The sequence below is a fragment of the Dendrobates tinctorius genome, unplaced genomic scaffold (genome assembly GCF_039654945.1).
Source record: "Dendrobates tinctorius isolate UK_male_01 unplaced genomic scaffold, ASM3965494v1 ptg000155l, whole genome shotgun sequence".
Lineage (NCBI taxonomy): Eukaryota > Metazoa > Chordata > Amphibia > Anura > Dendrobatidae > Dendrobates > Dendrobates tinctorius.
Window position 1 is genome coordinate 18,406,578 of NW_027361822.1, and position 21,528 is coordinate 18,428,105.

A 21,528-nucleotide genomic window follows, 5' to 3' on the forward strand; every position below is an offset into this window, starting at 1 on the left:
TGGGGGCTAGATGAGATGCTCAACTTCATTAAAATGTTCCTCCTGCCATGCTTAAACGATTCTAGCTGTATGAATTGGTGCATTATCATTCTGAAAGATGGTGTTCCCCTCCGGGAACAGTGCTTGAACCATAGGATGCACTTGTTCGCCCAAAATGCCTAAATAATCTCGGCTGTTAATTCTTCCATGAAGGGATATCATTGGCCCGACGGATCTCCATGAAATAGCACCCCAGATCATCACAGAATCTCCGCCATGTTTTATGGTTGGGAGAAGGCAGTCTGGATGGAATGCTTCTTTCGGCTATCTCCAAACGTACACTCGGCCGGAGGTCGGAAATAGGGTAAACGATGATTCGTCTGAGAATATCACGTTTCCACTGCTTGAGAGACCAGTTCTGGAGGTTTCTACACCACTCTAAACGCTTGGAAACATTTGTCATTGAGAGCAGCGGTTCTCTAATTGCAGCTCTTCTGTGGAATCCAGATTTGTGCAGTCCCGACGAACAGTTTTCGTGGAAACTGGGTTCTGTAGGTGTTCATTGAGCTCAACAGTGATTTTTGGAGCCATGGTCTTGCGATCCTCTCTCACAATTCGCTTTAGAGTCTGACGGTCTCTCAGTCAACTTCGACTTTCGGCCGGACCTGTGCTTTGCTGCGGACGTTTTTCCTTCTCTTTCAAACGCAGTCATTACTTTGGAGACAGTACCTCTTGACACGCCAAGCATTCGGGCACTTTCTGTTACACTAGCGCCTGCCATATGAGCACCAACAATTTGGCCTCTTTGAAAATCCAAGAGGTCTGCCATTGGTATCAGGTTCTCATCAATGTTACAATTCTGCAAAACAAACAGTTAATTTACATACACATATCACATAAGACAAATAATCAACTACAAAACATTACCATGTGTCACAGTTTGCATGCTTATAACATGTTTGAAGATTATGATGCCAAAACGTTAGGTGTTTCTATTATTTTCTCCAACCCCTGTATATTTCTGCTGACACTCAGTGCTCGAGTGCACAGTATCGCCCTGGTGCAAGTTAACCCCTTCACTACCAAGGGTGGTTTGCACGTTAACTACCGGGCCAATTTTTACAATTCTGACCATTGTACCTTTATGAGGTCATAACTCTGGAACGCTTTCATGGATCCCGGTGATTCTGACATTGTTTTCTCGTGACATATTGTACTTCATGTTAGTGGTAAAATTGCATTCAAATAACTTGCGTTTATTTGTGAAAAAAACGGAAATTTGGCGAAAATTTTGAAAATTTCGCAATTTTCCAACTTTGAATTTTTATGCCCTTAAATCACAGCGATACGGCACACAAAAAACTTAATACATAACATTTCCCACATGTTTACTTTACATCAGCACAATTTTGGAACCAAAATTTTTTTTTGTTAGGAAGTTATAAGGGTTAAAAATTGACCAGCGATTTCTCATTTTTGCAACACCATTTTATTTTTAGGGACCACTTCACATTTGAAGCCACTTTGAGGGGTCTATATGATAGAAAATACCCAAAAGTGACACCATTCTAAAAACTGCACCCCTTAAGGTGCTTAAAACCACATTCAAGAAGTTTATTAACCCTTTAGGTGCGTCACAGGAATTTTTTGAATATTAAAAAAAAATGAACATTTAACTTTTTTTCACAAAAAAAATACTTCAGGTTCAATTTTCTTTATTTTACCAAGGGTAACAGGAGAAATTGGACTGCAAAAGTTATTGTGCAATTTGTCCTGAGTACGCTGATACCTGATATGTGGGGGGAACCACTGTTTCGGCGCATGGCAGAGCTCAGAATGGAAGGAGCGCCGTTTGACTTTTTCAATGCAAAATTGGCTGGAATTCAGATCGGACGCCATGTCACGTTTGGCGAGCCCCTGATGTACCTAAACAGTGGAAACCCCCCCAAGTGACCCCATTTTGGAAACTAGACCCCCCAAGGAACTTATCTAGATATGTGGTGAGAACTTTGAACCCACAAGGGCTTCACAGAAGTTTATAACGTACAGCGGTACAATTAAAAAATCATATATTTTCCACAAAAATGATCTTTTCACCCCCAATTTTTATTTTTCCAAGGGTAACAGGACCCTAAAAGTTATTGTGCAATTTGTCCTGAGTACGCTGATACCCCATATGTGGGTGTAAATGACTATTTGGGCGCATAGCAGAGCTCGGAAGGGAAGCAGCGCCATTTGACGTTTTTGGCTAGAATTGAGATCGGACACCATGTCGCGATTGGAAAACCCCTGATGTACCAAAACAGTGGAAACCCCCCACAAATGACACCATTTTGGAATCTAGACCCCCCAAGGAACTTATCTAGATGTGTGGTGAGAACTTTGAACCCCCAAGGGCTTCACAGTTTATAACGTACAGCAGTACAATTAAAAAATCATATTTTTTCCACAAAAATGATCTTTTCACCCTCAATTCTTATTTTTCCAAAAGTAACAGGACCCTAAAAGATATTGTGCAATTTATCCTGAGTACGCTGATACCCCACATGTGGGTGTAAACCACTATTTGGGCGTATGGCAGAGCTCGGAAGGGAAGCAGCGCCATTTGACATTTTTGGCTGGAATTGAGATCGGACACCATGTCGCGTTAGGAAAGCCCCTGATGTACCAAAACAGTAGAAACCCCCCACAAATGACACCATTTTGGAAACTAGACCCCCCAAGGAACTTATCTAGATGTGTGGTGAGCACTTTGAACCCCCCAGTGCTTCACTGAAGTTTATAACGTCCGGGCGTGAAAATAAAAAAATCGTATTTTTTCCACAAACATGATCTTTTAGTCCCCATTTTTTTATTTTCCCAAGGGTAACAGGAGAAATTGGACCCCAAAAGTTGTTGTCCAATTTGTCCTGAGTACGCTGATACCTCATATGTGGGAGAAAACTACTGTATGGGCACACGTCGGGGCTCGGAAGGGAAGTAGTGACGTTTTGGAATGCAGACTTTGATGGATTGGTCTGCTGGTGTCATGTGCGTTTGGAGAGCCCCTGATGTACCTAAACAGTGGAAACCCCCCACAAGTGACCCCATTTTGGAAACTAGACCGCCTAATGAACTTATCTAGATGTGTGGTGAGCACTTTGAACCCCCCAGTGCTTCACAGAAGTTTATAACGACCGGGCGTGAAAATAAAAATATCGCATTTTTTCAACAAACATCATCATTTAGTCCCCATTTTTTTTATTTTCCAAAGGGTAACAGGAGAAATTGGACCCCAAAAGTTGTTGTCCAATTTGTCCTGAGTACGCTGATACCTCATATGTGGGAGAAAACTACTGTATGGGCACACGTCGGGGCTCGGAAGGGAAGTAGTGACGTTTTGGAATGCAGACTTTGATGGATTGGTATGCGGGTGTCATGTGCATTTGGAGAGCCCCTGATGTACCTAAACTATTGAAACTCCCCACAAGTGACCCCATTTTGGAAACTAGACCCCCCCACGGAGCTTATCTAGATGTGTGGAGAGCACTTTGAACCCCCAAGTGCTTCACAGAAGTTTATAACGCCGGGGCGTGAAAATAAAAAAAAAAATTTTTTCCGCAAAATTATATTTTTGCCCCCAATTTTTTATTTTCCTAAGGGTAACAGGAGAAATTGGACCCCAAAAGTTGTTTTGTAATTTGTCCTGAGTAGGCTGATACCCTACATGTGGGGGTAAAACACTGTTTGGGCACATGGCAGAGCTTGGAAGGGAAGGAGCACCATTTGACTTTTTCAACGCAGAATTGGCTGGAATTGAGATCAGACGCCATGTTGCCTTTGGAGAGCACCTGATGTGCCCAAACAGTGGAAACCCCCAATTATAACTCCAACCCTAACCTCAACACACCCCTAACCCTAATCTGAGCCCTAGCCCTAACCCTAGCCCTAACCCTAGCCCTAACCCTAACCCTAGCCCTAACCCTACCCTAACCCTAGCGGGAAAATGGAAATAAATACATTTTCTTTTAGTTTTATTATTTTTCCCTAACTAAGGGGGTGATAACGGGGGGTTTGATTTACTATTTATGGCGGTTTTTATGTTTGGCGGCTGTCGCACGCTAAAAGACGCTTTTTATTGTAAAAATAGTTTTTGCATCACCACATATTGTGAGCTATAATTTTTCCGTATTTTGACCCACCGAGTCATGTGAGGTCTTATTTTTTGCGGGACGAGTTGACGTTTTTATTGGTACCATTTTCGGGCACGTGACATTTTTTGATCGCTTTTTAATCCGATTTTTGGGACGCAGAATGAACAAAAACCAGCGTTTCATGAATTTCTTTTGGGGGGTGCATTTACACCGTTCCGCGTGCGGTAAAATTGATAACGCGTTTTTATTCTTCGGGTTAGTACGGTTACAGCGATACCTCATTTAGGTCGTTTTTTTTATGTTTTGTCGGTTTTTTGCAATGAAAACAATTTTATATAAAAAATAATTATTTTTGTATCGCTTTATTCTGCGAGCTATAACTTTTTTATTTTTTTACGGATGATGCTGTATGGCGGCTCGTTTTTTGCGGGACAAGATGACGTTTTCAGCGGTACCATGCAAATTTATATGCGTCTTTTTGATCGCGCGTTATTGCACTTTTTGTTCGGTGGTATGATAATAAATCATTATTTTTTGCTTCGTTTTTTATTTTTATTTTTTAAGGGGTTCGCTAAAGGGGTTAACTAATGGGACAGTTTTATAGGGCAGGTCATTATGGACGCGGCGATACCAAATATGTGTACTTTTATTGTTTTTGGGTTTTTTTATTTTGAAAAAATGGATTTATTGGGGAATATTTTTTTTTTTTTTACTAATTTATTTAGCGATTTTTTTTAAATTATTTTTAACACTTTTTTTTTTTTACTTTATTACCTTGTCCCAGGTGGGACATCACTGTCCTGTGACAGATCGCTGATCTGTCACATCACAGATCACTGTGACAGATCAGCGATCTGTCACAGGCACTGCTGCAGACTTCCTCATGCCTGCGCTTTGCAGGCAGTGAGGAAGTCAGCTCCCTGCAGGCACCCGTCGCCATCTTGGATCCGGGGGCCTGTAGGGAAAGAGCCCCCCGCAGCAGCGCTGCACATTGCGCTGCCGTGGGGGGCTCAGGGAAGCACGGAGGGAGCCCCCTCCCTGCCGATGCTTCCCTTTAACCCCCGGTACACCGCGATCGCGTTTGATCGCGGTGTGCAAGGGGTTAACGTGTCGGGGGCGGTCCGTGACCACCCCTGACACATTGTGCCGGGTGTCAGCTATGATAATTAGCTGACACTCGGCCGCGATCAGCGGTGCTCACCACGTGGGCGCTGCTGATCGCGATGACGTAATATTCCGTCCATGGTAATTAGGTCCATGGTCACATGGACGGAATATTACGTCAATTGTAGGTAAGGGGTTAATTACTGGCTTATTTTTACGTAACCAAGGCATGCTCAAGACCACAGCCGTGAAAAAGTTCTCAAGGACAAAAAAATTACATAGATTCAAAATGTAAAGAATCAACAGGGACGCCTCCTTAGTGACATACTTCACCACACCCTGGGTCAGAGGTGTATAAAAGCAATGATTTTCATAGGAACACCTAATTTTAGCAAGGGTAAATCAAGATCCTTTGCCAACTTGGCATCAACAAAATTTGCTGCCGAACCGCAATAAATAAAGGCCTGAAGCCTCACAGAATTTTCTAGTTAAGATAAGCAAACAGGTAACACTAATCTTGCAGAATCATCAGGAAATACATATCCACCTAGGTGGGCATCCTCGGGCCCACCCAGACGCTAATTTTTTTAGGTGTCAGTTGTCTTGGGAAGGAAGTCCTCTGATGACCAGACTCTCCAGTGGTTACTAAACACTGGCTTGTGAGTGACCCCACTCTGCATGAGTTCCTCAGTGAGGGTAATAAGTGAACAAGTCTTAGGACAAGGTACAGAGTCAGCATTATGTTCCTGTCTGTGTTCACACAAATGTCTATCAAGATTGATGGCCAGGGACATGGCAGTATAAAGAGTCAGTAGAGATATAACCAACCTGTCCTTAACTTGGTCAGAGTCCAAAAAGAAACCAACCATGAAGAGCCTGGTAATTTCATCTAGTCTGTGGCCCAACACCGAAACGCTGTACAATTGTCAAAGTTTCATCACTGACTATTGCCTAGGGATGCTGTGAGTGACAGCTCAGCCACCCTATGGGATCTTTGATAAGCTGGATTGTCAGTTTTTGAATGACAATCCATGTTATCTGATTGATCCTGGGGCATGTAGAGCTGTCAGCATTTTAATTGACAGACCCGCTGTTCAATCTGGTATAGCCTGCAGGCATTCCCCAGGTGCCTCCCGTCCTCTAATGATTTGCAAGGTATTAAGCTGGCTTACTGTGAGCTGCAGATTGTCAGTTGTAACTTTGCTCAGCTCTAAGGCCTCAAAAAATAAGTCTACACTGAATAATTCTGGGGTGACAGGGGATAAAGAGAAGGCCCAAACCTGGGGTTTTGCTACAGCAGGAATATGATGAGTCCCACATGTTGGGTCTCAGAATCAAATGAAAGATGGTGGAGCCTGAAATACAAGCTATGGCTTGTCTTAAAAGAAAAAAAAAATTATTGTCTCCTGAAAATGTGTCATGAACGTTTACATTCGGCTCCAAGAAAATCAAGCAAGGTGCTGCAAGGGCTTGGGCTCAAGTGGATTGTATTTGCTGAATCTGTTCGGCAAGACCTTGGACACTGGCAAGGTCTTGCATTTAATGCTCCAGCATTTGCAGTGGATCCATTATTTGTTTGGGCTCAAAAAGCTGACTCGGGTATGTGGGGGAAGCCAGGGCCGTAGTTGTGGCTGACAATGGTTGATAAATCACGCCCTGGTCTTCTGCCACATGCACACAGTGTCCCCTTTGTAGCATACCTTTCTTTCCACTTTTGGTCCCATCAGGGTCCTCTCTGATCTGCTGAGGATTTCCTTCTGGCGGTTTCATACAAAGAGAGACAGAGTCCAGTTCAAACTTAAAATTATCGATTTTACTTGGTTCCATTCTCAGTACGTCCAGCTCAGTCACAGAAGCAACATAGGGTTCATCACAGAGTACATCCTTTTCTTTCCCTGTGCTTTACCTCACTTCTTCCGTAATGTCCCAGGGTCGCACCGACTCGTCCGGTACCGCAGCATTCCTTCTGGTCAGTCTCACTAACTTCAGGAGTTCCCCTGTCCATTTCACCACAAACATAAGGGCATCTGCCCACGTAGTTGGCTGCCACATATTGAAGCTGTCCTGCATTCCTTTACTGCTGTGACCTTCAGCCCACAGGCCCTGGATGACTGGGCTACTTGCTTAATGTCATGTTGCCAACCGCCCTGTCCGGGCTGTCCGGCGCTACTAACTAAAATGGGGGAAACTCTCTGACTTACCCACAGTTGGCCTCCCTTATGTTAGCTATTTCCTACCCTGTTCTATGTGTGCTTATGTGTCCCCATCTAGTGGGTTAACTTAAGTACTGCACTTGACACAAGCCACTGTCTGCAAAACTCCAGAGAAATCCCTATACCCTTTAACATCTGTACTAGGATCTAACTTTACAACAGGACCCAGTGGAATGCTACCATGGATGGGCTGCTATCCAGAGGTAGGAAAGGTCACCAAGGTTCAGAGCAGAGACGTCCTGACAAGAACAAAATCAGAATCTATAATAGTGAGAAACTAGCCGGAGTCAATACAGGAATGCACTTAACAAAACAGAAGCAGATGCACACCTAGCCACCGAAACACTAAGCTATCTTTAGCAGCTTCCAACAGCAAACTGGACGGCTTAGTATGGTGTGGCACAATCTGAGTAGCTGGAGCAGGGGGAGCTGATAACTCCAGCTAAAAGCACACACACCCATGTTGCCAGACAGATGGCACTACGGATCTCAGCCAAACTAACCATAGTGGCTAGAAAGGCCTCACTGTCCAGAGCTTCTGGTTCTGAAATTTCTATCACCACCACGGCCAGCAGAGTGAATAAGGCAGCATCTGGCTACAGAAGCTGAAGTCTCAGAAGCAGGTCCTGATAGAGATGTCACAACCACTACTCAAATAAACTGAGACAGGTGAGAGGGGCGCCTAACTGAATTCTTGTTCCGGGTGCCAGAAAACCTAGATACACCTTTGTCGGCCGTCATTTAACAGCTGTCATCTACATAACTATACAGCACATGAGATTACCATTATGTCCCTTTCAGGAGTTTTTACTCTATGTTATCAGTGCTAGATAGGAACAATATTTTGGAATGTTTAAGTGCCTAAAACCATTAAAAAAAAAGCCCCAAAAAATTATATTGCGTTTTATAACAAAAAAAAACTCGTTTTATAAGGTAATAACTCTGGAATACATCAATGATCCCACCGAGTCTTAGATTGCTTTCTCATGACATATTGTACTTCATGATACTGGTAAAATTTGTTAGATTTCACTTGCATTTATTTGTGAAAATATTGCAAATTTGGAAAAATTAGCAATTTTCAAACTTTTAATTTGCATGCCCTTAAATCAGAGTTGTAGCACACAAAATATTTTATAAATAACATTTCCCACATGTCTACTTTACATCAGCACAATTTTTGAAGCATACATATTTTGTTAGAAAGTTATAAGGGTTAAAGGTTGACCAGCGATTTCTCATTTTTCTAACTAAATATACAAAACCATTTGTTTAGGGACTACATTACAGTTGATGTGACTTTGAGGGGCCTATATGACAGAGAATACCCAAAAGTGACACTTTTCAAAAACCTGCACTCCTCAAGTGCTCAAAACCACATTCAAGAGTTTTATTAATCCTTCAAGTGCTTCACAGGAATTAATGGAATATGAAAGGAAAAAAAATAACATTTAACTTTTTTCCACTAAAATTTTATTTTAAACCCATTTTTTATTTTTGTAAGGGTAACAGGAAAAAAATGGACCCGAAAATTTGTTGTGCAATTTCTCTTGAGTTTCGGCACACTGCAGAGCTCGAAAGAGAAGAAGCGCAATTTGACTTTTTCACAAAGGTAACGGGAGAAATAGCACCATACAATTTGTTGTGCAATTTCTCCTGAGTATGCCAATCCCCCATATGTGGGGTAAAACTATTGTTTCGGCGAACAGGGCTCAAAAGGAGCAGTGCGCCATTTGACTTTTTGAATGCAAATTTTGCTGGAATCATTAGCGGTTGCAATGTTGCATATGTAGAGCCTCTGATGTGCCTAAATAGTGGAAACTCCCCCACAAGTGACCCCATTTTTTTAAATTATACCCCTCAGGGAACTTATCTACATGTGTGGTGAACACCTTGAACCCCCAGGTGCTTCAAAGAAGTCTATTATGTTTGGGCCATAATAAGAAAAAAATCAATTTTTTTTCCCACAAAAATGTTATTTTAGTCCCAAATTTTTTATTTTCACAAGGGTAACAGAAGTGTATCATACAATTTGTTGTGCAATTTCTAAGTATGCAGATATGCAGATACCCAATATGAGGAGGAAAACTACTGTTTGGCCGCACGGCAGGATTCAGAAAAGGAAGAACAGCCATTTGACTTTTTTAATTTAAAATTTGCTGGAATCATTGGCGGACGCCATGTCTGGTTTGGAGAGGCCCTTATGTGCCTAAAGAGTGGAAACACCCCAGGACTGATGCTTTTTTTTTTTTTGCAAATAAGAAAATCACTGATGTGTGAACTACAATTGGAAGACGACATCCAGCCTGTATGGGCCAACAATCCTACATTTTAAATTTTTGTGACAAGAAATTGCTGCACTTAGAAAGGCCAGAGGATGTCCAATGTACTAATAGATGGTTGTCTCTAATAAACTGGTTGATGCACCTTATAGATGCTTTATTTCCATTGTTTGCTTTCTAATAACAGATGTTTATTAGTAATTGATTACATTTATTAGTCATCATTTAGTGATTTAAATTGTTTTCCATTTCTCTTGTATGACATCATGTGAATTTATATTAACTGTCACTCATACAATTTGCCTAGTAAATTATTTAAAAGAAAATGTCTACCTGCCCGTGTGATTTATCTGAGTAAAAAAATAAACATGCAAGAACATTTTCCCCACATTCTGAAAATGAAAATTACTTTTCCCCTGTGTGACTTCTCCAGTGCAACTAGATTTCATGTGTTTGTAAAACATTTCCCACATTCTAAACATGAAAATGGCTTTTCCCCTGTGTGAATTTTCCGATGTTTAGTAAGATCAGATTTCGTTATAAAACATTTCCCACATTCTGAACATGAGAATGGCTTTTCCCCTATGTGAATTTTCTGATGCTGAGAAAGAGAGTATTTTCTTGAAAAACTTTTTTCACATTCTGTGCATGAAAATGGCTTCTCCCCTGTGTGAATTTTCTGATGCTGAGCAAGAGAGGATTTTCTTGAAAAACTTTTTTCACATTCTGTGCATGAAAATGGCTTCTGGCCTGCGTGAATTTTCAGATGTGCAGCAAGATTTGTCTTCTGATTAAAAAATTTACCACATTCTGAACATGAAAATCGCTTCTTTTCTGTGTGAATTTTCTGATGCTGAGTAAGATTAGATTTCATTATAAAACATTTCCCACATTCTGAACATGAAAATGGCTTCTCCCCGGTGTGAATTTTCTGATGCTGAGTAAGATTAGATTTCGTTATAAAACATTTCACACATTCTGAACATGAGAATGGCTTTTCCCCTCTGTGAATTTTCTGATGTTTAGCAAGACAGGATTTGAGTGAAAAACTTTTTTCACATTCTGAGCATGAAAATGGCTTCTCCCCTGTGTGAATTCTCTGATGTTTAGTAAGATCAGATTTTGTTATAAAACATTTCACACATTCTAAGCATGAAAATGGCTTTTCCCCTGTATGAATTTTCTGATGCTGAGCAAGAGAGGATTTGTTTGAAAAACTTTTTTCACATTCTGAGCATGAAAATGGCTTCTGGCCTGTGTGAATTTTCAGATGTGCAGCAAGATTTGTCTTCTGATTAAAACATTTCCCACATTCTGAGCATGAAAATGTCTTCTCCCCTGTGTGAATTCTCTGATGGTTAGTAAGATCAGATTTTGATCTACAACATTTTCCACATTCCGAACATGAAAATGGCTTCTTTCTTGTATGTGCTCTTGGATGTTCACCATCCCTTCTGTTATATTTATTTTTATTAAGAAGGACGAGAGGTATGTCTGGTGTAATGGGATGCTCTTCAAAAGTATCAGCTGTGATACCAGGATCATTTGCATTAAAATATGAAAATATCTGGTAATTCTCCGAGATCACGGTCCAGTTAGCTGCAAAAAAATTAAATATATATTTATTTTTCAATAGACATGGAATGAATCAATGCTAAAAATTGATCTTGGGTTGCTCCTGAACTGCTTCTTGCCTCATCCAATGCTCATACCTCCATCTGCCTCACTTCTCTGCATAATCTAGATTACTTGTTAACTTCATAAACTGTAAAATGCCAGTCAGCGGCTAATTCCTGTTTCCTAGGGAGTCCCTGCATGCCTGTCTACCAGATATTCCTTGGATCCACTGTCTGTTTCGGCCATCATCAGCTTTCCACAGTTTGCACAACCTTGCTTGTAAGCATGATTATGGCAGAACTGACCAATACCATTGAAGGGGTTGTTGCCTTACAATTAAAATATGTCCATCGCTGCATTTGGCTTTAAAAAATACTATCTGCGGTGGACTCACAATATGCCAGACTTACCACACGCCTCAATATTGAAATTGTAGCACCCAGAAAGAAAAGTTGTGAAGTTATGGAAAACACAGGATTGAAATACATGTTACTAATTTGGAAATGATAAAAAATGGAAACAAATTTTTCAAAACATCTCTATCTTTTCTGTATCGAGTATGAGTGTCCTGTATAAAAATGCACTTACATGCTTTGATTGCTATCAGTGAGGTTATTAATGGTCGTATGAGGAATGTTCTGCCGCACTGAATGCACATGGGCAAGAAAATCCTCAAGATCCGCTGCTGGCAGCTCAATTTGCAATTGCCAACCAATGATGTCTCAGAAATGCTCAATGGCAGAGAAGTCAGGAGACGCTGCAGAACATGGGAGCACGTTTAGACCACGCAGGCAGCTCACAGTACCACAAGCAATATGCAGCCTGGGGTGGTTGTGTGTGTAGGAAAACATCTCCTGAGATACTTTGGAGAACTGGCCAGATCACTGCAACGCCGAGCTATTAGTGTACCTGGAACAAAGATTATAGGGGTCCGGATACCGTACATTATGCCACCACACAGTATAATCATTGGAGTAGGACCAGCGTGACATTCCCTCGTTAAGGCTTCCTCACTGCATGGTCATCATAGTCTCCAGACCAATCTCTGGCTATCGTTGGAATCATCGCTGAAGAGGACAGACCCCTATTCCTGCCTCCATTGCCATCTTGTTCTGCACCTTGATAAGCCGGTGGCTTAGTGGCTTATAAAAATTCAAAACTTTGTAAAGAAAAAAGTGGTTGTATGAATATATGCTATGATGGGAATAACAAAATATGCTAACTATTAAAATTCCTTTATTTAAGAATAGGTGAGTGATTTGGAGTGGGCTTCTTATGCTCTTAAGAACCTTTTTAACCCCTTCATGACCTTGTGATTTTCCATTTTTTGCGATTGCATTTTTTCTTCATTTCTTCCCAGAGACATATATTAGTTTTTCTGTCAATATAACCATTTGAGAGCTTGTTTTTTGCAGGACGAATTGTAGTTTTGAATAAAACAATTTTTTAAATGTATCGTACTGGAAAAGAGGCAAAAAAATTCCAAGTGTGGTAAAATTGCAAAAAAAAAGTGCAATTCCACATTTCTGTTTTGTGTTTCCTATTTACCATGTTCACTAAATGCTAAAACTGACCTGGCAATATGATTACTTAGGTCAGTCTGAGTACGTAAATACCAAACATGTAGGGGTTCTTTTTTATTTACCCGTATTTTTCGCTTTATAAGACGCACCTGATTATAAGACGCACCCCCAAATTTGGTGAAGAAAAAGAGAATTTTGTTTTTTATGTTAAATGGAGGTGTGTCTTATAATGCCTGTGTGTCTTTCAAATCATATATATGTCCCTCATCCTGGTATCTATATAACCCCCATCCAGGTACATGGCCACCTTGTGGTGGCACATAGTCCCCCTCCCATCAAATCCTGGATATGTCCCCCTCCCCGGTCACTATATGCCCCCTGCTGATGCTGACATGCACATGGCCCCCCGTCCCTATATTCCCCCCTGCTGGCATGCACACAGCCCCCCTTGTCCCTATATTTTCCCCTGCTGGCATGCACACGGCCCCCCGTCCCTATATTCCCCTCATCAGAAGGAGACTATAGTGACGTAGTGACGGGGCAGTGGGGGGAGTGCAGGCACATGCAATATGCGCTGCTCCCCTGTCCACCAAGTCGGCGCGGCTTCAGCACCAAGGTGATGGACAGCGGGTGCAGTGAATATTACATGAGCCTAATGAGTGGGAGCACTGACCACCCGCTGTCTCTGCAGCCTGCAGTCAGCCCACCCCTGACACCATGCCAGAGCCACCCCCCCCTACTCTATAGGACACATTCGGATTATAAGACGCACCCCCCCCCACTTTCCCCCAAAATTTGGGGGAAGAAAAGTGCATCTTATAATCCGAAAAATACGGTAAGTGGTGAAAAAAAATTAGCTTATGTGACCATGTTCTGAGACCCAGAGCGTTTCCATTTTTTTGGGATTTGGTGCTTGTGTGAGGGCTTATTTTCTGCTCCCTGAGTTGACGGTTTTATTGATACCATTTTGGGGTAGATACAGTGTTTTTATTGCCTGTTATTGCAATTTAGCAATGGCCAAAAAAACGCAATTCAGGCATTTCAATTTTTTTTCTAATTAGGCCATTTACAGATTGGATTCATTTACTTTATACACTGTTCAAGAAAATACAGGGAACACTTAATCAACAGAATATAACTCCAAGTAAATCAAACTTCTGTGAAGTCAAACTGTCCACTTAGGAAGCAACACTGATTGACAATCAATTTCACATGCTGTTGTGCAAATGGAATAGAAAACAGATGGAAATTATTGGCAATTATCAAGACACCCTCAATAAAAGAGTGGTTCTGCAGGTGGGGACCACAGACCACATCTCAGTACCAATGCTTTCTGGCTGATGTTTTGGTCACTTCTGAATGTTGGTTGTGCTTTCACACTCGTGGTAGCATGAAATGGACTCTACAACCCACATAAGTCGCTCAGGTAGTGCAGCTCATCCAGGATGGCACATCTGTGCGAGCTGTGGCAAGAAGATTTACTGTGTCTGTCAGCATAGTGTCCAGAGGCACTACCAGGAGACGGGCCAGTACAGCAGGAGACATGGAGGGGGCCGTAGGAGGGCAACAACCCAGCAGCAGGACCGCTACCTCAGCCTTTGTGCAAGGAGGAACAGGATGAGCACTGCCAGAGCCTTGCAAAATGACCTCCAGTAGGCCACAAATGTGCATGTGTCTACACAAACGGTTAGAAACCGACTCCATGAGGATGGTTTGAGGGCCCGACATCTACAGATGGGGGTTGTGCTCACAGCCCAACACCGTGCAGGACTCTTGCCACTTGCCACAGAACACCAGGATTAGCAAATTTGCCACTGGCGTCCTGTGCTCTTCATAGATGAAAGCAGGTTCACAATGAGCACATGTGACAGACATGACAGAGTCTAGAGACGCTGTGGAGAGTGATCTGCTGCCTGTAACATCCTTCAGCATGACCGGTTTGGCAGTGGGTCAGTAATGGTGTGGGGTGGAGGGCCGCACATCCCTCCATGTGCTTGCCATTAGGTACCGAGATGAGATCCTCAGACCCCTTGTGAGACCATATGCTGGTGCGGTTGGCCCTGGGTTTCTCCTAATGCAGGACAATGGCAAACCTCATGTGGCTGGAGTTTGTCAGCAGTTCCTGCAAGATGAAGGCATTGAAGCTATGGACTGGCCCTCCCGTTCCCCAGACCTGAATCCGATTGAGCACATCTTGGACCTCATGTCTCGCTCCATCCACCAACGTCACGTTGCACCACAGGCTGTCCAGGAGATGGCGGACGCTTTAGTGTGGGAGGAGATCCCTCAGGAGACCATCCTCCGCCTCATCAGGAGCATGCCCAGGTGTTGTAGGGAGGTCATACAGGCACGTGGAGGCCACACACAGTACTGAGCCTCATTTTGACTTGTTTTAAGGACATTACATTCAATTTTAATTTTGTGTGTGACTCCAAATCCAGGCCTCCATTGGTTAATGAATTTGATTTCCATTGATGATTTTTGTGTGATTTTGTTGTCAGCCCATTCAACTTTGTACAGAACAAAGTATTCAATGAGAATATTTCAGTCATTCAGATCTAGGATGTGTTATTTGAGTGTTCCCTTTATTTTTTGAGCAGTGTACTTTGATAGAACGGACATTTCTAAAAGCAGCGATATCAAATATGCATTTTTTTTATTTTTTGTAAACTTTTTATGTATCTTTTTACTAGCTTCAATATTTCTCTTAGGAGACTTGAAGCTGCGATCATCTGATAGCTTGTGCTACACATGGCAGGGCTTCAGCACTGCTTTGGATAGGAGAAGTCACGATCTCCTATGAACGCAGGCGACGAGGTGGATCACGGATCCATCTGCGGCTGTTATAGGCTCACGATAGGTGATCAGATCAGGGCTTTCTGGAACTCTTTACATTAAGAATGTATATTTTTCTTATTGTGATATTACATCTATTTTTCATTTATGTGTTTTATTACTTTACTTACACATGATTAGGGCATTTGGAGTTGCTATTTTAGCATTTTCTGGATATTTTGTACTTATTTGGACTTTCAATTGGCTTTGGTGTGGTATACTGTGAGGTTGTTATCATATCGATCTACAGTCAGTTTCTTAAAGATATGTTTATTTCCTTTGACTGGTATCACACTTGCGTTGGGTAGAGCTGCGGAGGACTGCATACTTCCTCCGTTAAGCCCCTCCCACTGCCGAATCTCTTCCATTCAGCTCCGCCTAAGTCGGCATTTCGTTTTGATGCTGCGCCAAACTGCGTCGAACACATGTTGCATTTTGTTGCGGTCGGCGCAGCGTCAAAACGATTCATGCGGAGACATCCGCATACATTCGCACGCCCTACGTACTCAATGTTAAAGATAGGTACGCAGGACGCATGCCGACGTAGGTGGAGCTGAATGGAAGAGGTGCGGCAGTGGGCGGTGCTTAACGGAGGAAGCACCTCCGCAGCTCTGCCCAACGCAAGTGTGAAATCAGCATTTGTGATTATTGGAACAACACAACAAAATAGAGAGAAAAAAAAGGCAAAATGGACATTACTTCACTTAGCCGGACAAAATTGTTTGTCCACAGGTGTTCAATGTGATTTCAATCCAGACTCATTGCTTGCCACTACAGAACTCTCCATGATTAGCTTCCATCCATTACTACATGCTTCTTGCAGTATGTTCGGGGTCATTGTCCTGCTAGAAGACTAATGACCTAGAACGCAAACCCAGCTTTCTGACACCGGGCACTACACTGCAACCCAAAATCTTCAGATGTCATGATGCCTTGCCCACAGTCAGGGCACCCAGTGCCAGAGACAGTAAAACAACCCCAAAATCCACAATTTTGGAACGGTGCCAAAAGTTTTGTCAGGCTCATGTCTGAGGTATTGTGTGAAAATGATGTCCAGTTTGCCTTTTTTTCCTGGTTTTTTGTGTTGTTCTAATATACACAAAGGAAATAAACATGTGTATAACAAAACATGAACGATTGTGATAATTTTATGGGATAAATATGTCATTTTCTGGAACAATTTCAAGGGTGCCAACATTTTTGACCATGACTGTATAGCTGACTGCAATTACTTATTTCACCTAGGGATCCATTAGTGCCTATACTGCTAAATTGGTATGTATTTGTAATGCTTCAATCCTGAGAGATCCAATAGTGATTATTACTCTATATATGCATTATTGTGATAAATGATATTATTGCATATAGAAGTGCTTCTCACAAAATTAGAATATCATCAAAAGTTAATTTATTTCAGTTCTTCAATACAAAAAGTGAAACTCATTATATAGTGTCATTACACACAGTGTGATCTATTTCACGTGTTTATTTCTGTTAAAGTTGATGATTATGGCTTACAGCCAATGAAAACCCAAAAGTCATTATCTCAGTAAATTAGAATACTTTATAACACCAGCTTGAAAAATGATATTAAATTCCGAAATGTTGGCCTACTGAAACCAAACAAAAAGGTTCCAGCAACAGACATCCAAATAGATTGTAGAATAAAAGCTAAAACTTCATGTTTATTGCAATGCCTTTAAAAACATGAGGTTAAAATGGTAATTCCTGAGGATTACGTGTTTTGAACAAAAGTGTCCTTAATCATAACCATGTCTGTGGTCAGTACAAAAGCAGAGTTACACAGAAAAGGAAATGAAGCGAGCGATTAATCCTGTAAATGAGACAATTCTACTAATGACACAAAACATTCAAGAGAAATACATACACATAATATCATGGATGTAAAAAGATTAATTCAATAGTAATACATAATATCCGTTCTCTTACTCAATCCAGAAGGGACTCTGCAATTAAACTTGAAAATAACTTGCGCTTCCTTGAAATGCAATGCTTTGTCTCTATCACCGCCTCGATCGCTGGTGAGAACTTCCTCTAATGCAGGAACATGGAAAAAGTCTAAGCAACCTTTATGGACAGACAAGAAATGGTGAGAAGCTCCTGACCACCTTCTTGTTGTAACATTTGTGGCATCATATATATGCTCTGCAATTCTCGTCCTGAGAGATCGCGTAGTGCGCCCGACCTATTGAAGATCGCACCGCGTGCATGTGATAACATAAACCACATAGGTTGTGCTGCAATTAATAAATGTGCGGTTCTTATGTGTATATGGAGCAGCTGTGGCTGTAATTTCATGTGAATTATCCATATACATAAGCCGCACCGGCGTTTACCGCATTTGTATGACCAGACAGAGATAACCAGTTGCGTTTTGCCTCCTTGTGAATCTCCTCCAAATTTTTAGATGGCCTTTTCTTAATCCTTTTTCTTTTTTCCAAAATCATATTTATTGAAATTTTACATAGTTAAACAGGAAAACACATCAATTCCGCAAACAGTGCAGAGTAGATTAATAATACATCAAGAAAACAGACATACAAACGTAGGAGGCAATGAATAAGGGGGGAAAAGGGGGTAGGTACACCTAAGTATACGACTGTAAATTACTTAGATCAAAGGTCTTAACAGAAACTGACCTGCTAGAGTGCAGGTTCCTGAATATCAAAGTGGCATATAAGCTAGACACATAGCAGGGTTCCTCGCGGGCAGGGAATATCAGACCCTGAATCGAAGTAGCACAAGCATCATCACGGTGGATTGAAGGAGAGACGGCTACCAAGCCAAGGTTCCCAAATCTGGGACTTTTTCTTTTTAGATGACACAGATAATACCAGAGCCCTTTCGTATTGGCAATGAAGGTTCATTCTGTCAATCACAAATTGTATGGTCGGAGCGCTGGCCACTCTCCATTTGGATGCCACTGCCAGTCTAGCGGCTATAAACAAATGTGAGAACACTCCTCTCAACACATACGGGATCTCATCCAAACCGATATGCAATAAAACCATACTGGGTTGTAAGGCCATCCGGATCCCAGTTACCTCAGCTATCACGTCCTCTAGGCTAGCCCAAAAATTTAGTAATTTCGGGCACGACCACCACATGTGGCTAAGTGTCCCCAACATACCGCAGCCTCTCCAACACAATGGGGAGCACTGAGGGCCAAAGTGAGCAACTTTAACTGGGTAATAGTACCAGCGTAAGTGGACTTTTTTCAATTGTTCCAGATGGTTTAAACATGAAGAAACTCTCCGAACCTCTAACACCGCCTCCCGCAACCCATCAGGCGCTAGGGTGACCTGCAAGTCATCCTCCCATTGTCTCATGAATTGCAGTTTAACCTCTGGGTCAGGATCATTCAGGGCTCTATACAAGATAGATACATTGTGAGTACTAGGTCCGGGCATCAGGAAGAGGCCATTTACTGTACGGACTAGGTTAGAATTAAAGAAGTACGATGGTTGTGTAGTTTGTATAAGATGTCTTAGGCCGGGACCACACACAGCGAGATACGGCCGAGTCTCGCAGGTTAAAACCAAGCTCTGGCACCGGCACTCTGGAGCGGAGCGTGCAGCCGCACAGCAATACATGGAGCTGCACGCTGCGCACCTGAGTGCCGGTGCCAGAGCTTGGTTTTAACCTGCGAGACTCGGCCATATCTCGCTGTAGTGTGACTCCGGTCTTAATTGCAAAAACTGATAAAATCTATGTCGAATATCTGGGTGTTTTGCAACTAGGCGGTCAAACGGCTTAATCGCTGTGCCGTCACACAGCTGATGAAGTGATTTTACCCCAGCCAGTACCCATGGCTGTAAATCTATATACGGGATATGTAATTCTAGCGCCTTCAATGACACTTCAGTTAACAGGATTTTAATAAGAGTCGGGACCGTCTGTCTCCAAAAATGCAGTGCAGTAGACATGGTTGGTAGAGGGAGATTACAAGGCCACGGTCCAAAGGCTTCAACCTCTAACATAAATCGGATGGAGCCTCTAGTCGCATAGAAATTTTCGATTTGCAACCATCTATGATCCTTATCTAGTTGCCACCAATCCCGCAGCCCCGCTACCACTGAGGCCTTATAATACGCCATCAAATTTGGCAATCCCATTCCCCCCAGATCATAAGGGTAATACAAAAGGGACTTGGCCACTCAAGGAGTTTTGTGGGCCCATATGTATTTGTTTGTTAAGCGCTGAAGGTTTGTTATAATTTTGCTTGGGACCCTCAAATGGAGACATCTGAAATAATATATCTTGGGGAGAATTTTCATCTTGAAAATATTAATTCTACCACCCAGGGCGTCATAAACAGATGTAAGGTGTCCAGCTCAGTCTTTATCTGTCTGAATAAAGCAGTATAGTTCGCCTCTATGATATGTTGAGAGTGTGTAAGCTTTATACCAAGGTAAGGGATACCCTGATCAGTCCAACGAAAGGGAAACTTATTCTCTAATTCAGCTTTGGTGACCAAAGGGACCGCGCGACAGGGAATACCAGTGATTTGGATGCATTCAATTTGTAATAGGATACTGACGCAAACTCCTCTAGTTCAACCATGACGGCTGAAAACGACCGTTCCAGGTCCACACAGGCTATGATAACGTCGTCCACGTAAAGACCGATCTTGTGAGCAGCCGGGCCCACCATCAGACCTGAGATATCATAGTTAAGATGGATTTTCTCCGCCAGTGGCTCCATGCATAATGCAAATATAATGGGGGATAGTGGGCATCCGTGTCATCCCTGTCGCGTCCCGTTAATGATCAAAAAGGGGGTAGATACAAACCCAGAGGCTAGGACTCTGGCTGATGGGGTGGAATATATGGCTAAAATCGCCGAAAGGATGGGGCTCTCCAAACCAAACTTCCTAAGAACACTTCCCAAATATCCCCAGTGCACCCTATCAAAGGCCTTCTCAGCGTCCAAGGACAGGAACGCACTGGGAAGGCCCGACAGTTCCGCCACCCTAATGAGATTCAACATTCGGCGGGTACCATCCTTGGTTTCCCGGCCAGCCACAAAACCGACCTGGTCAGGAGAGACAAGAGAGGGGATTATCAAATGAAGGCGGGAGGCTAGCAATTTGGTATATATATCTTTAAATCGCAATTCAATAAAGCAATGGGTCTAAAATTCCCAGGACTATCAGGGGTCTTACCTGGCTTAGGGAGAGTGGTAATAGTAGCTTCCAAATTAGGGGCAGCAACTTTGCCTGAATCCCGCCAACTTGAAAACAGCCTCAATAGATATGGGGCCAGAAGTTCCTGAAAAGTGCGATAATATTCATTTGAAAGTTCATCCGGACCAGGCGCGGTGTGTAGCTTACTGCTTTTAATAGTTTTTTTTATCTCCTCTTCTGTAAATGGGGCGTTTAACAATAATAATTGTTCTTGGGATACGCGCGGTAAATTAACTGATTGCAGATATGAATCGATTGCTACCTGAGTAGGTTGACGGGTCTGCGGGTCAGAATGTAAGTTATATAAATGGGAGTAGTACTTTACAAATGTCTCCGCGATGTCAATCGGATTCCTAACCAGACACCCATTCTGATCTTGTAAACCATCTATTCTGGATTTAGCCTCTCGTTTACGTACCCTACGTGCCAGTATTGCTCCCGCCCTATCTCCAGTGGCGTAAAAGTGAGTTTTAAGCTTACGTAAATTACGGGCATAGGCAGAAAGCAAAACCTCCCGCAACTGAAAGCGAACCCCATATATCTCATCCGACACCGCCTGCGAGGGTGAGGTTTTATTCAGTGATTCCAACTGGTCGTCTAGCTAAGAGGTCATCCTGTATCCCTCTATTACGCTTC

At 42.4% G+C, this 21,528-nt stretch overlaps 1 pseudogene; it reads right to left on the bottom strand.

Moving 5' to 3' along the window:
- Nucleotides 1-21,528, bottom strand: part of LOC141051182 (uncharacterized) — a 106,528-nt pseudogene that overhangs the window by 66,520 nt on the left and 18,480 nt on the right.